Consider the following 13,627-nt stretch of genomic DNA (forward strand, 5'->3'; position numbering starts at 1 on the left):
GTGGATTAGCCCTGATCTCATTCAGTGGAGCTAACGTTTACGTTTTCCATTCAGAATCCAAAGGAATAATGAACATGCCAAGGATTTTAGGCGTTATCCAGCTTTAATGTACAAGTCTGCAGTCATTCTTTGTGACTGCAGATTTGTGGATCCTCCCAGAGTGCACACTTAGCGCTGTGAGGATGTGCTGGCAGCAGGCGTTCATGTGACCGCAAATATGCAATTTCCGGCCATATTCAGACTAGACGTGTCCAACTTTGCTCAGTACTCTTCCATTGAGTGAGGTCGCGCATGTCTATCTGACACCTGACCACATGTATGCAACTCATATACTTGTGGTCATGCGCCGAAGATTCACAAATCTGCAGTTGTATAGAGTGATTGTAGACTTGTACCCCAAGGCCTGACAACCCCTTTAATTTTGCATCATGTTCATTATTCTATAATGATTTTTGTCACCGCATTAAATAAGACAATCCATTCACTTGTAATGCCAGTAGTCTATTGTATGAGGATTTGGGAATGAAACATGGCCCATTTGGAGATTTTTGGCTTTTAAACATATGATCCAAGAACAGTGTAAAACATCCATGTTTTCCACTGTCTTATCAGATTGGTTGGTCAATATATGGTAGTGTATAAATTGAGTTACCAAAATATGGCTGCTCTCTTCCTTTGTTTCAGAAAAAATATAGTTAGAAGATCTGTCTGGGGACCGCAGCCATAGACAATAGTAGTCTAGAGTCACCCCTGGCAAGAGACCTCTCCTATTACATGGAGTGCTGCTGGCAGAAGCTGTTTGGGGCAGGCGCCACCAGATTAGTCTCATCTATAGTTTTGGCTCCGGATCTTCTGACTATATTTTCTCTGAAGTGTGTCAGAGAATCATATACCTGACGTCAGTTGTGCCGTCAGGCTCTGATTCATGCTGCCTGTTGTTTGGGCACCGTTACTCAAGAGACAGGTTCCCTTTTAAAAAATATAGTGAAATGTCCCATCTAAAATGTTGCAGCAGAAGGTTTGTGCAGTGGAGTTTTGTGCAAAATAAAATCCTTTAGTGTTCTTAGTTCTGACTGCTCTCTTCTCCACTCTGTTAGGCCGGTTTCACACGTCCTGGTATTTCCAGTATCAGAAAAAACAGTACCGGAGATATCCGTGTTCATGTGTGTAATACTTGTGGCAACCGTGTGTCGCATCAGTACCACACAGACGGCTGCAGGGGAAGAAGCGCTACAGTAAGCTCTGTTCCCCGGCGGCGGGTGCTGAAGAAGGCTCTCATTCTCCCGGCGATCGGCGTGAGCAGAGGAAAATGATGAGAGTTTTATATTAAAGTCCGAAGGATGACAGCAGGTGGGGGCTTTTGGGACTCTTATTCCCATCATCCGACACTTGCTGCCGCTAATAACAGTGACAGCAGGAGCAGATGATGGGGGGATTCCACAGCCGCCACCTGCGATCTAACTAAATGAATGAAAAACCCGACGTGGGTTCCCCCCTATATTCTTGAACCAACCAGGCAAAACTCACAGCTGGGGGCTGCAACCCTCAGCTGTCAGCTTCAGCAAGGTTGGTTATCTAAAGCTCACAGCTGGGGGCTGGTATTCTCAGGCTGGTCAGGGGCCATTGATATAGGCCCCCAGCCTAAAAACAGCAGCCTGCAGCTGCCCAGAAAAGGCGCATCTATTAGATGCACCAATTGTGGTGCTTTGCCCAGCTCGCAGGCGGCGGCTGAGGAATACCCCGATCATCCGCTTCTGCTGTCACTCTTATTAGCAGCAGCAGATGTCGGATGATGGGAGTAATTGTCCCAAAAGCCCCCACCTGCTATCATAGTTCGAACTTCAATATAACTCATCATTCTCCTCTGCTCGCGCTGATTGCCAGTAGAGCAGGGGAGAATTATGAGAGTGTCTTCATCACCCACAACAGCGCTTACTGTAGCGCTTCTTCAATTTGTGATGATTACTGAAATATCAAATGTCTCCACTAGATGGCGATGTATCAATTAAAGCAAATTAAGTATTCCTAACAGAAAAGCATATATGGATCAGCCAGAACATTAAGGCCACGTTCACACATTCAGTAATTGGTCAGTACTTTACCTCAGTATGTGTAAGCCAAAACCAGGAGTGGAAAAGTCAGAAGAAAAGTATAATAGAAACACATCACCACTAGTGATGAGCGAGTGTACTCGTTGCTCGGGTTTTCCCGAGCACACTCGGGTTGTCTCTGAGTATTTATGACTGCTCGGAGATTTAGTTTTCATCGCCGCAGCTGAATGATTTACAGCTATTAGCCAGCTTAATTACATGTGGGGATTCCCTAGCAACCAGGCAACCCCCACATGTACTCAGCCTGGCTAGTAGCTGTAAATCATTCAGCTGCCGTGATGAAAACTAAATCTCCGAACACTAACAAATACTCAGAGGTCGCCCGAGCAACGAGTACACTCGCTCATCACTAATCACCACTTCTGTATTTCTCACCCACTCCTGGTTTTGGCTTACACATACTGAGGTAAAATACTGACCAAATACTGAATGCGGCCTAAATTTGCTGACAATTATGGGAACAATACTGACATCTTGGGACAATGACACCTATTGTTAAAAGGTGAGATACATTTTGCAGCAAGTGACCAGTAAGTTCTTGAAGTTGAAGTGATGGACTCCTGGAAATAGTAAAAATGGGCAAGCGGAAAGCTTCACAGAAGGCTGCATTTGCCACTAGAAATCCAAATGTCTTTACCACGGGAGGCAACTGTTGTTGTTTTAAGTTGCTGCTGCCACCCAAGAGGTCAGGAACTGCTCAAAAACTAACAGATGGGAAGGAAGGCTTATGTAGGCTGCTTGTATGCACCAAATTACAGATAAAGGGAGATTTAGGAAACTAAAAGAAAATCTGCCTTTGTTGGCCATAGGAACACTATATATATATATATATATATATATATATATATATATATATATATATATATATATATATATATATTTTTTAGATGGACACTGGAGTCATGACCTATAATGCTGCTGTCGAATAGTCGGGGGAACCACACATAGTGTATATTCTACACAAAAGCTGTCTTGGATCGATTTATTTGCACCTTTAGCATGTTGTGTACTATACACACTGCTTTCCTGTACTTCGTAGGAGCCATTGTTTCTTTGTTTCTTTATACACCGTAATGTGCAAAGGTTTTAGGCGGGTGTGGAGAAATGCTGCAAAGTAAGGATGCTTTAGAAATAGACGTGTTCATAATCTACTTTTATCAATTAACAAAATGCAAAATGAATGAACAAAAGAGAGATCTAAATTAAATCAAAATTTGGTGTGATCAGTAGTGATGAGCGAGTATGCTCGTTACTCGAGATTTCCCGAGCACGCTCTGGTGTCCTCCGAGTATTTGTAAGTGCTCGGAAAATTAGTTTTCAGCGGCGCAGCTGAATGATTTACATCTGTTAGCCAGCATAAGTACATGTGGGGGTTGTCTGGTTGCTAGGGAATCCCCACATGTAATCAAGACTGATCAGACTGTAATCAGACTGATCGCCTCCAAGAGCTCCCTACAGGGCACAGGAAAGTGACAATGGATGTATGCTTAGCATATTGAGACTGTTTTGTTTCTATGAATGAAGCATGTGAAAAAATCTGTCTTGTGGTTCTTGTGCAATCAATGTTAGAAGTTTTCAGTTAATCTGATGCCTGTGCTCCGGGGCAGGAATGTAGGCAGAGTCTTATCTTCCTGCCATTGAAAGTAATGGGGGTGAAAAATGCTGAAAATCCGCACCAAAAAACCCAAGTATAAGGTTTTGCAGCGTTTTTTGTGCCAAAACCTGAACACATAGAATGAGATTTTTTTTGTACTAAATTTTATCAGCATGCAAAAACACAGGAAAAAATGCATAAAAGACCAAGCAAAACCTGCTTTCTGACAAAAAATTTTTTGAAGAAACTCCTAGTGTGAACATAGCCTTAGGCATTTAGAAAGTGTATAAGGCTATGTGCACACGTTCAGGATTTTTCACATTTTTTTTTCCGCTTTTTTTGGCCGTTTTCCGCGGAAGAAACGCATACATAAGCATCCCATTATTTTTAATGCATTCTGCAATTTTTGTGCACATGCTGCGTTTTTTTCCGTGAAAAAAAACGCATTGCGGTAAAAAACGCAGCATGTTCATTAACTTTGCGGATTTTTTGAGTTTTTGCCTCTATTTATTGCATAGGGAAGCTCCGGAAAAAAAATGCGGAAAAATCCGCAAAAGAAAGCGCAAAAAAAGCATGCGGATTTCCTGCAGAAAAAGTCCAGTATTGCTCAGGAAAATAGCCTAAGGGTGACTCCCCCTTATTATTCACCATATCACAATAGAAAACAGCTAGATTAGCAATCAAGGTTAAAGATTTAGATTAATCACCAAGCGTTTGCTGTCCTACCCGGGAATAGAATAAAGTAGGGACACAACTCCTGATTCTAGCGATGTATCAATTATTGGGCTTCTTGCTGCAGTTTTGAATACTGTTCTATCTGCTACAGGTCTCCTTGTCCTTTCAGTCATCAACTCTGGCTAACACCATCCCGTCATGAATACGGACTATCCCTGTACTCCATTATTAATGGGCAGCTTTCTGCTTCTGAACAGTGCAGACAGAACACTGTCAATAGCGTGGGCAACACTAGACAGAGCTCATGTAGCAAATCTGCAGCTTTTGAGACACTGATTTTATTAAAATTACATCACGACCAGTAAGTGAATTAGGGTCTCTGTTCCTATTTTCTCCTCCCATTGACTTAATTATCTATTGACAGATCCCCTATAACCTTTTAAGGTCCGGGGAAATTTCTCATTTTTGTGCATTTGTTTTTTCCTCTCCTTCATTGACGTAACTTTTTTTATTATCCCACCATCATTGTCGTATGAGGGCTTATTAAATTGTACGTTTGAATAACACCATCAATTTTACCATGTGTCCTATTGAAAAAGGGTAGGAAAAATTTAAGATGCAAAAAATGCAATTCTACAATTGTTTTGGGGGGTTTTGTTTTTACGACTTTCATTGTCCAGAAAAAATGACTCACAAGATGATTCTCCATTTCAGTTTGATTGTAATTTTTTAAAATTTTCAGTAATACAAAAATTTGGGAAACTTGTAACAAAAATAAAATAAATACAATTTGCTGGTGTTGTCATTTCCAAGACCTGTAATGTTTAATTTTTCAGTTGATGGAGCTATGTTGGGGCTTGTTTTTGCACCCTGAGCTGATATTATATTTTGATTGCTCTTTTACAAACCTTGACATCGTCATTTAACAGCCTCAGCTCCACCCGATGCTGTTAACCTGTTAGGGTATGTGCACACGATGCGGAAAACGCTGCAGATCTGCAGCGCTTCCGGAGCTGCGGGTCCGCAGCAGTTTCCCATGAGGTTACATGACAATGTAAACCTATGGGAAACAAAAAACGCTGTGCACATGCTGTGGAAAAAACTGCGCGGAAACGCAGCGGTTTACATTCCGCAGCATGTCACTTCTTTCTGCGGATTCCGCAGCGGTTTTACAGCTGCTCCTATAGAAAACCGCAGTTGTAAAACCACAGTGAAATCCGCAGAAAAAACGCGATAAATCTGCAGCAAAAACGCAGCGTTTTTGCCCTGCAGAGTTATCAAATCCGCACATTATACGTGTGCACATAGCCTTAGAGAAAGATGACTGCTGAATAATACAGCCATAATCTGCTCAGAAATGGGGCAAGTTTATCCCTGAACCTGTTCCTTACACCAACTCCCAACATGTATTGTTAAAGGGTTAAGCGCAGTGGATAATGCAATAAAGCTCAAAAAAATCATGTTAATTTTATATTTTGAAAGATTGGTAATCTACAGAGCTTGCCTTGTATATTTTAACTAGTTAACAGGATTGAGTGGAGCTCAGCTCCACCCAAGGCTATTAGAGGCAGTGTGACACACTAAGTGTGTCAAAGGTTGTCATAAGTTTATACTCCCAGATTCTCTTGTCTCTCTGAGATTTGAAGTTACCTTTCAATACAAGTAATTTCAGGTCCATGGTGCTATGATCAGGCATACAAAAATGTTTGGCCACAGGTAGATCCATTCATTTTTCTCTTATTGTAAATTTATGACAACCTTTGACACACTTAGTGCAGGAATGAATGTGTTGCATGGATTTATGTCTTTTTACATCAATTAAGGAATTTGCACTTCACACCATGTGGGGGGGGGTCATCATAGCAGAACCAGACCCCAATTAGAGGACAACAAAACATTCACTCCTAATCTAGGAACTTTCCAATATTTATGGACACAAATGTTTATCCCTTATCACTCTCCCATAATGACAGTTCTGTGTGCTGTGTTGTGTATAAATATGTGATTCTTCAGAATTTGCATTAGTCTATGCCTGATGAAGAGACCTGTGTAGTCTGGAAAGCTTGCAATTTGTTACCATCTTTTCAGTTAGCCATTAAAAGGTATCAACCACTGAGGACTCTCAATTCTAAATATTTTTCTAGCTACTGGCTAACACGGTACCATGATATATAGCTTTCCTGTATCATTAATTGAAAGTGATCTCTCTTGGCAATGTCAGAATATATTATTTCTAATGCAAAGGACATCTAGCTCTGTTCATTCTGGGTTATAAATAAAATACAAAAGATTTACGCTGAAAATGCGGTAGGAGAGCGTGACGAGAAAGGGACCATGCATAAGAGTGTAGGTTTAAATGCCATGCAGGGTCTGCAGAAAGCTGGGTTACGTTGATATATTCCAAATGGATCACTATTTTCCATTTGAGGCCACCTTGGTTGATCTGATCATTTTCCATCCTTCTGTCTGCTGATAACATATCATTGAGAGCTTAGAATAGTCACCTGTGCGTTATATAGCAGTCACCTGAAGGTCAAGTAATTCTTTATTTTGTGGACCATCATTTTGGGTATTTTTCTCCGTCCTAGATGATTGTGACCAATGACGATATACCAATCGCATGTGCGGTTATTTGATAGCTCCGAGCCACAATCACAACATGCAGCTTGAGCTGTGAATGAGACTGAGCGCCTACACAGCAGCAATCCTCCATTGTGATGGCAGCCTAGTTTCCATAGGAACTGAGGGAGGGAGATTGCAGTTCCAGGCTCCATGAGCTCATTCTCTGTCTGCCTCCCTAGAAGAAGGAGGGAGGGGCGGCTGCTTGCCTACCCATCCAGCCATCCTCAGCATCATCACAGCCCCAGCTGCTGATGTGTGGCTTATCCTGTCAGCCGCAGGAGCAAAATGGATTCAGGACTGAGACAGCTCAGCTTTCCTCTCTGCCAGACCTCAACATGGTGAGTCCTAATATAGCTCATCATTCCATGTTTTCTTTTGGCTGCATTGTCATTGTCATCTCTGGGCATCGGCGTAGGTGCCATGTACAAGAATGACTGATCAAGAATGCCAGGCTAAAATGACAGCTTGCTGCAATCGGAGCATTTCCATAGAAGAATGACCCCCGTCATATTATTTAGCACTGCAATGGTCACTTGAAGGGTAATGATGGCAGCGATTGTAGTAATCGGGCTGGGCCTCACCTTCATTTTCATCTGGAAGACACAACATCCCAAGGGAGTTGCAATGAATTCATAATTCTGGCATGTGCCACAATTTTTATCTATTTTCTCTCCTCTCCTCTGCTGTCATGACCATACAACAAACCTGATCCAATGTCACTGCATAGATGGGTGTATAGGCTGGACTATATGGTCATTTAATGCACAGAAATCCTATAGTACGGTTAGTTGTTGAGGTTGTTCAATGGAATCGCTTGCTACAATGTCAGTCATTTATTATGACGAGAGCCTAGTAGGCCATCATCTGACATCCTGACATTTCACGTGATATTTTATGCATGAGATGCCATCAAATTACATATTATCAGAGGACGTGATATTCTTGTATGGTGTCGCCGATAGCTTCCAATCAGATTTCCTTTTTGCATTTTGGGCAATCCTCTTCCCAATTGGCATGTGCCCCTAGCTATATCAGAGGTGTTTGGTGGCATCCCGGTATTAATGTAGGCTATATTCCGATAATCAGCATAGACACAGTAGATCCAGATTTGCCGCACTAGTAAAAATATTCATCGTATGGTTTGTGATTGTAGGTTTATGTATCACGTGCCTGTTTTTTTACTGTAGCCTATTGATTTTTGCTAATAATATTGGCTTGGCACTGTGCAGTGAATGTCGCGGAGAGCACACAAAGCCTCAGCAAATACGGCCCTCCTATATATCGAGTTGAGTTCAGTTTTTTCAGGCCTTGATGGTTACTTCTTGGCCTATTGAGTCACAAGGGGAATAAATCTTAAAATGGTGACCTTTATTATACAAAATCCTTGGCCAGGATGTTCATTTTTTTATCATGTTCACTTAATAGCAATACAAAAAAACAAAAATGCTGGATTTCTACATTTTGTCCATAGACTGAAGGTCTACACTATGAAGGATTGTTCACAGATATACTTGTAATCCTATTGCTAGGGAATTTGCTTGTGGTTACTACATATCTTTCAATTTGCACGGTTTTCCTATACATTTTGGTATTGGATCACTTGTATTTTATGACTGACCTGAACAGGCTTGACTTCCCACGAGTTCTTTATTTCGGCTATGTCTGTCCCTGAGGCATCCCAAATACAGAATAACAGCTTCAGGACTACAAATCATTTTATCCAGGAAATCATTATCGTGTATAGTTAAACACAACAACAAGAGGTTACAGGTTAACTTCCTTCCTTTGCAAAAAATACAAAAGCAGGTAAAAAAATATTGTACTAAACTGCAAGTCCTTTTTCGGCCTGGATACTTATATGAAGATGGCTAGTAAGGCACAGGTCTCGCCGTAGTTTGCCTAGTAAGATAGTAGATAAAGCTTTTCAAAATCCAGTAACAGAAGATTATTAGCCAATCAAGATTCTAGTAATTGGCCAGATCAGTGTGCTACTCTAACGAGCCGTATTTGTTAAGGATAAGATAGATGACAGAGTTTGGCGGCTACAGATCAGTATTGAGGCACAATACATGGCAATTCCCAACAAAACCAGCAATAGTCTCCTATTACAGTCCACAATATAACTTACAGAAGGGAGTTTCAGAACTTAGCAGTTAGATGGGTCACTGTCTCAGGTCAGTCTTTTAAACCAGGTGCCCACAATACAGACTGGTAGGTTAGAAATAGTGTGCAACTGCTTACATAATCCAGGGCCATCTCGATTCAGTGTCAGAGCAGGTCCATGGTGTAGGCGGTGGTCCAAAACCATCCAGTCAAATGTCACATCATTGCTCCTCTGAAAGGTCGACTCCAACGCATCCTCCTCACTACTAATGATCTAGGATAGGATTGCCTTGGCTCTGCGTCAATGTGCCTATACCAATGTCTTGCTCTTTTTACTTGTCTCTGGACAGTAGTACAGCTTTCTTTCTCCTCTGTTAAAAAGTTGATGGCCTCTACTGCATCACAGGCTCCTGGCTATGTGGAACCCTATGGGGTCTGAGTCTTTCTTAACAAGCATCCCATAGTATAAGGTGAGCTTCTCTGCAGCTCCCCTCTGTGTCTGCTGTGGTCTTCCAACCTGCCTTTATAGTTGAATCACATCCTGCTCCAGAACCCCAGGGGTGGATGATAATTGGACACAACTAACTGAACTGCTCATTGGTGCTTATTCATACATGCTCTTTCTTCGGAGCGTCAGGGGGAAATGTTCGGTGTCTGTGCACATAACCTCTGATTCAGCCAGCTTTTATGCCCACAACGTGTATCACATAATTTTATGGTGTATTGTAGGCAAGAAAATGGCTTTAAACAGCAAATATCCATATTCGCAACATACCATGACTTAACATGGCTTAGAATAGCATAACATACTGTACCTTACTGGTGGTGCACAGCTCAAGGATACATCAAGTTGGAATACCCCATACCCCAGCCTGTTGCTCTAATGGTATCTATCAGTGTAATTTTACAAAAACAGGATTTTAAAGAGGAAGCTAAGCATGTTATAGTCTTTTGCAAGAAAATGCTGTAACATTCTAATTATGTGGGGTCTGATCTCTCAAACCTCAGCCAATTCCCCAAACAATTGGACTTAGGGTCTTTGGCAGTTTCCTTGATGCTCTAAGCAATGCCCTGTGCGAATGGGACTGTGTAGTAATTCATGGTTAGGAGCGTTCAGGGAAAACGTGAGAATGTGCAGTACCACCTTTTCCTTGCAGTTGAACACCCACCTATGAGTAAGTCAGACATATACTAGCAATATACCATCACTTTCTTTATATTAGTCACAGTGGCCCATGCCTATCTGCTCTGAAAGAAAGAGCACCCAATTTTTATGATCAAAGATACATGCAGTAAAAGTTGGTGCAGGAGACTCAAGTACTCATAAACATGTGATGTGGCTCTAAGCTATATGAACTGACAGAATGTAAGTTATTGTGCACTAGCATCTTGGAAAAAAAGGTCTTCTCTACTAGAGCAACTGCAACTTGGAGCTTCCCGAGCCGACTACCACTGCCAGTGGCACCCTGCTTTTGGCAGGCACACACAGAGAGGAGGTAACAACAAGCTTAAGAAGCTGACAGTCCATTGAGGTATGTGGCCAGGTGACTTGACTGTTCAAGCCTAGCTTCTCCAAACATTTCCATAGGGCCAAGGGACAGATGGTCCCAACCTGGCTTCTCCAAACGTCTCCATAGGGCAAGCGATGGTCAATGGATCAGATCTGTATTCCTCCAGCTGGGGCCATGGTCCCTTAAGCTGACTTCCTGTAGAGTGTCTCAAATCTGTATCCCTCCGGTTGATTTCATGATGTCTTGGCTGCTGTTCTGTAGAGTAATTCTTGTAACAGAGGCAGATCACCCTTTTATAGTTCACAACTGTCCTTCAGGCCATCATCCACAGGTCAGGGGTAAGGTGAGATGAGGTCAACTCTCATTGTTCAAGTATTCAATCAATTTGCATAGTTTTTCCTCTAATGTTTGCAGGTCAGCAAACTGCATGGCCTACTACAATGGGTAATCAACATATTAGCAAACATCAATTGTTCAATTACTCAGCATCCCTGTCCTCTAAATATAGCAACACAATAATCAATTCAAGAGTCAACGTTTAGGCTTATATGAACCATGGTCTTTGACTCTTGACCCACTGAAGAAAAACACATAAATTCAAGAGTCAATGTTCAGGCTCATATGAACAATGGCCTATGCCTCTTGACCACAGAAGAAAAATACGTCTGGCCTAATTAAGAATAAAAGCTGTGTTGTCACAGTGACACACATGAGCTCTGTAGATAGTGTAAGTGTACAAGTAATATAGTGATCACCAGTGACATTATACCCAAGAGCTTTGTAGGTAGTTTATAGTGTCAGTGTACAGGTAATACAGGGACTCAATGGCGACATTATACACAGGAGCTCTGAAGATAGTATGTAGTGTATAGCTTAAGTATAGACATAAATCCAGTGACTCTCCAGTGACGTCTACAATGAAAGTAATGCATTTTTACTTTTCTTCATCAGTGACAGACGACCATGACTTCTTCCAGCCACAATTTGCCTCTGCAAAATGTAACACTCCCCACTTTTTCCTCTGCTTATACACTGCACCAGTTGAAGAAGAAATGTGCCACAGTGCCATCCTGGTGCCCTACACAGTAACCATACCTGTGTTTCATTCCCGCACAGTAGAGAGTCAAAGCATGGCTATTGTTCTGTCATTGATCTGTGGAGATCCTTAGGCTTGGGCATTTTCTCTGCCTGAGGATTGTCAAGTGTTGTCCTCAGTTGACGCTTTTTTCTCTGCTCTGGAGTTCATTTATGACGACTCCATTAAAGTTGTTGTTGCTGAATCAATGATCTGCAAGTTGGTTCAGGGAAATCGTAAAGTGGAGTACTACTGCTCTTAGTTAAGATGTTGGGCAGGGAAAACCTCCTGGAATGACCCAGCTCTACACAGTCAATTCTGCTAGGGTTTTTCTTGCTAGTTACGATATATGATGGTTTATAGTCCCTCACCGTTGTCCCCCATGTCACTAGCAGTGCGTTTGGACCGACATCTTAGGGATAAGAACACATTTGAAGGTGTTTCAGTTACTTCTCCCTCTCATCCTATTGAGGCTGGAGAACCAATACAAATTGAGGCATGCATAAAGTCCAAGGTGGGAATTGAACTGGGGACACCTGCTCAGTTCTGTCTATACTGTGATCAAATGGGTCATGTAATGATTCAGAGTTTCAGATCCAATAATTAATTTCTTAAAAGTAAAGGGGAAAAAAAATCATTAATATGGTTGTAAAAATTTGAAGTTATCTCTTATGCATACTACTGGTTGTTTTTACAAGTGTATTTGGTTACCAAATCTGGAGTTATGGTTACCTCTGGATTTATTGACTCAGGTTCCACCTTAGATCTCATTGACAGTGACTTTGCTATCGAGTGTAGGTACACAGTTTCAACTTTTGGTCATGCTATTCAAGTATCCACAATTGATAATTCTCCCATTAACCAAAGCCATGCTACTTCTAAGGTTGACAATGTGTGCATGAGAGTGGGAGTGTTACACACAGAATCTATTCCATTCATAGTGTTTCCTTCCTTACCAGCTAAAGTTGTGTTGGGCATGCCCTGATTGGTGAAAAACAATTGCAGCGCCCCAGATTCCTGGTCGTTGCAGTAACGTCGCTCTGCCACTAAGGGGAGTGATGTTACGTCTGATTGCACTAAAGGAGTTCACCTGACCAGGTAACACACACACTACACTTCACACTCCGGCCACCAGGGGGAGTGGTTCTATCTAGTAGGCCACTCCTCACACTGTGGTAAAACTGGGGGTTGGACAGGAAGACAGGGAGAAGTAGCTGGGAAGAGCTAGAGAGAGGACCTGTCAGGGATGGGATCCTGACAGATTCCTAAGAAAGGATAAAAGGCGAGAAAACGGGAATACAGCAAAGAGGCGATAGGACCAGAAGGAGTCGTGCTGTAAGATCGAGGCAACATCCTTTTGAGGCGCAAACAGTCGGTGGCCGGAACGCCGAGCAAGTAAGAGACTCTAAGCATTACTGCAAACCACGGCAGGATAGCCAATTACAGGTTGGCTGTCTCACCCAAAACAGCTAAGCAGACAACGGAGGCAGTTGTGGGAGAGGGGCGACTCTAGGGTCCCGGAAGAACTCCAGGCCTACCCCGTCATACGCGTGCGTCCTAACCATATCATCTGGGGGACGGAGAGAACGAGCATCAGAGACAGACAGAATCAGTTGTGAGGACTATCCCGGGGTGCTCAGCAGGGAAGGACTACAACACACAGGCGCTAGAAGGTAGACGCTGATTCCCACCTGTTAAGGGGACTCCTGATGTGCCTTCGGACCGGCCGGTCTCAGACAGCCCGGTTAACAGTGCCCTGGATTGGACACCTTGAGACCTTCAGTAAAGAGTTAAAGAGACTGCAACCTGGTGTCCTTGTTATTCACCGCGACCTGCACCGCACCACAATATCATCACATCCTCAACTTTCACTGGACGCCCCTCAGCAGGGTCACGGACCGGGCCTAGCCACCGTGACAACCCCAGAACCGAGACA

The 13,627-nt window shown here is 42.6% G+C and overlaps 1 protein-coding gene across 1 annotated transcript in view; it reads left to right on the forward strand.

The window, feature by feature from the left end:
* Nucleotides 1–7,065: 7,065 nt before the first annotated feature.
* The window catches only part of JAKMIP2 (janus kinase and microtubule interacting protein 2), a 200,929-nt gene continuing 194,367 nt past the window's right edge, over nucleotides 7,066–13,627 (forward strand). Inside the window, exon 1 of the mRNA XM_077265817.1 lies at nucleotides 7,066–7,340. The gene's annotated coding sequence lies outside the window, so the exon portion shown is untranslated. The remainder of the gene's footprint in view (nucleotides 7,341–13,627) is intronic.

Source organism: Ranitomeya variabilis, chromosome 5 (genome assembly GCF_051348905.1).
Source record: "Ranitomeya variabilis isolate aRanVar5 chromosome 5, aRanVar5.hap1, whole genome shotgun sequence".
Classification (NCBI taxonomy): Eukaryota; Metazoa; Chordata; class Amphibia; order Anura; family Dendrobatidae; genus Ranitomeya; species Ranitomeya variabilis.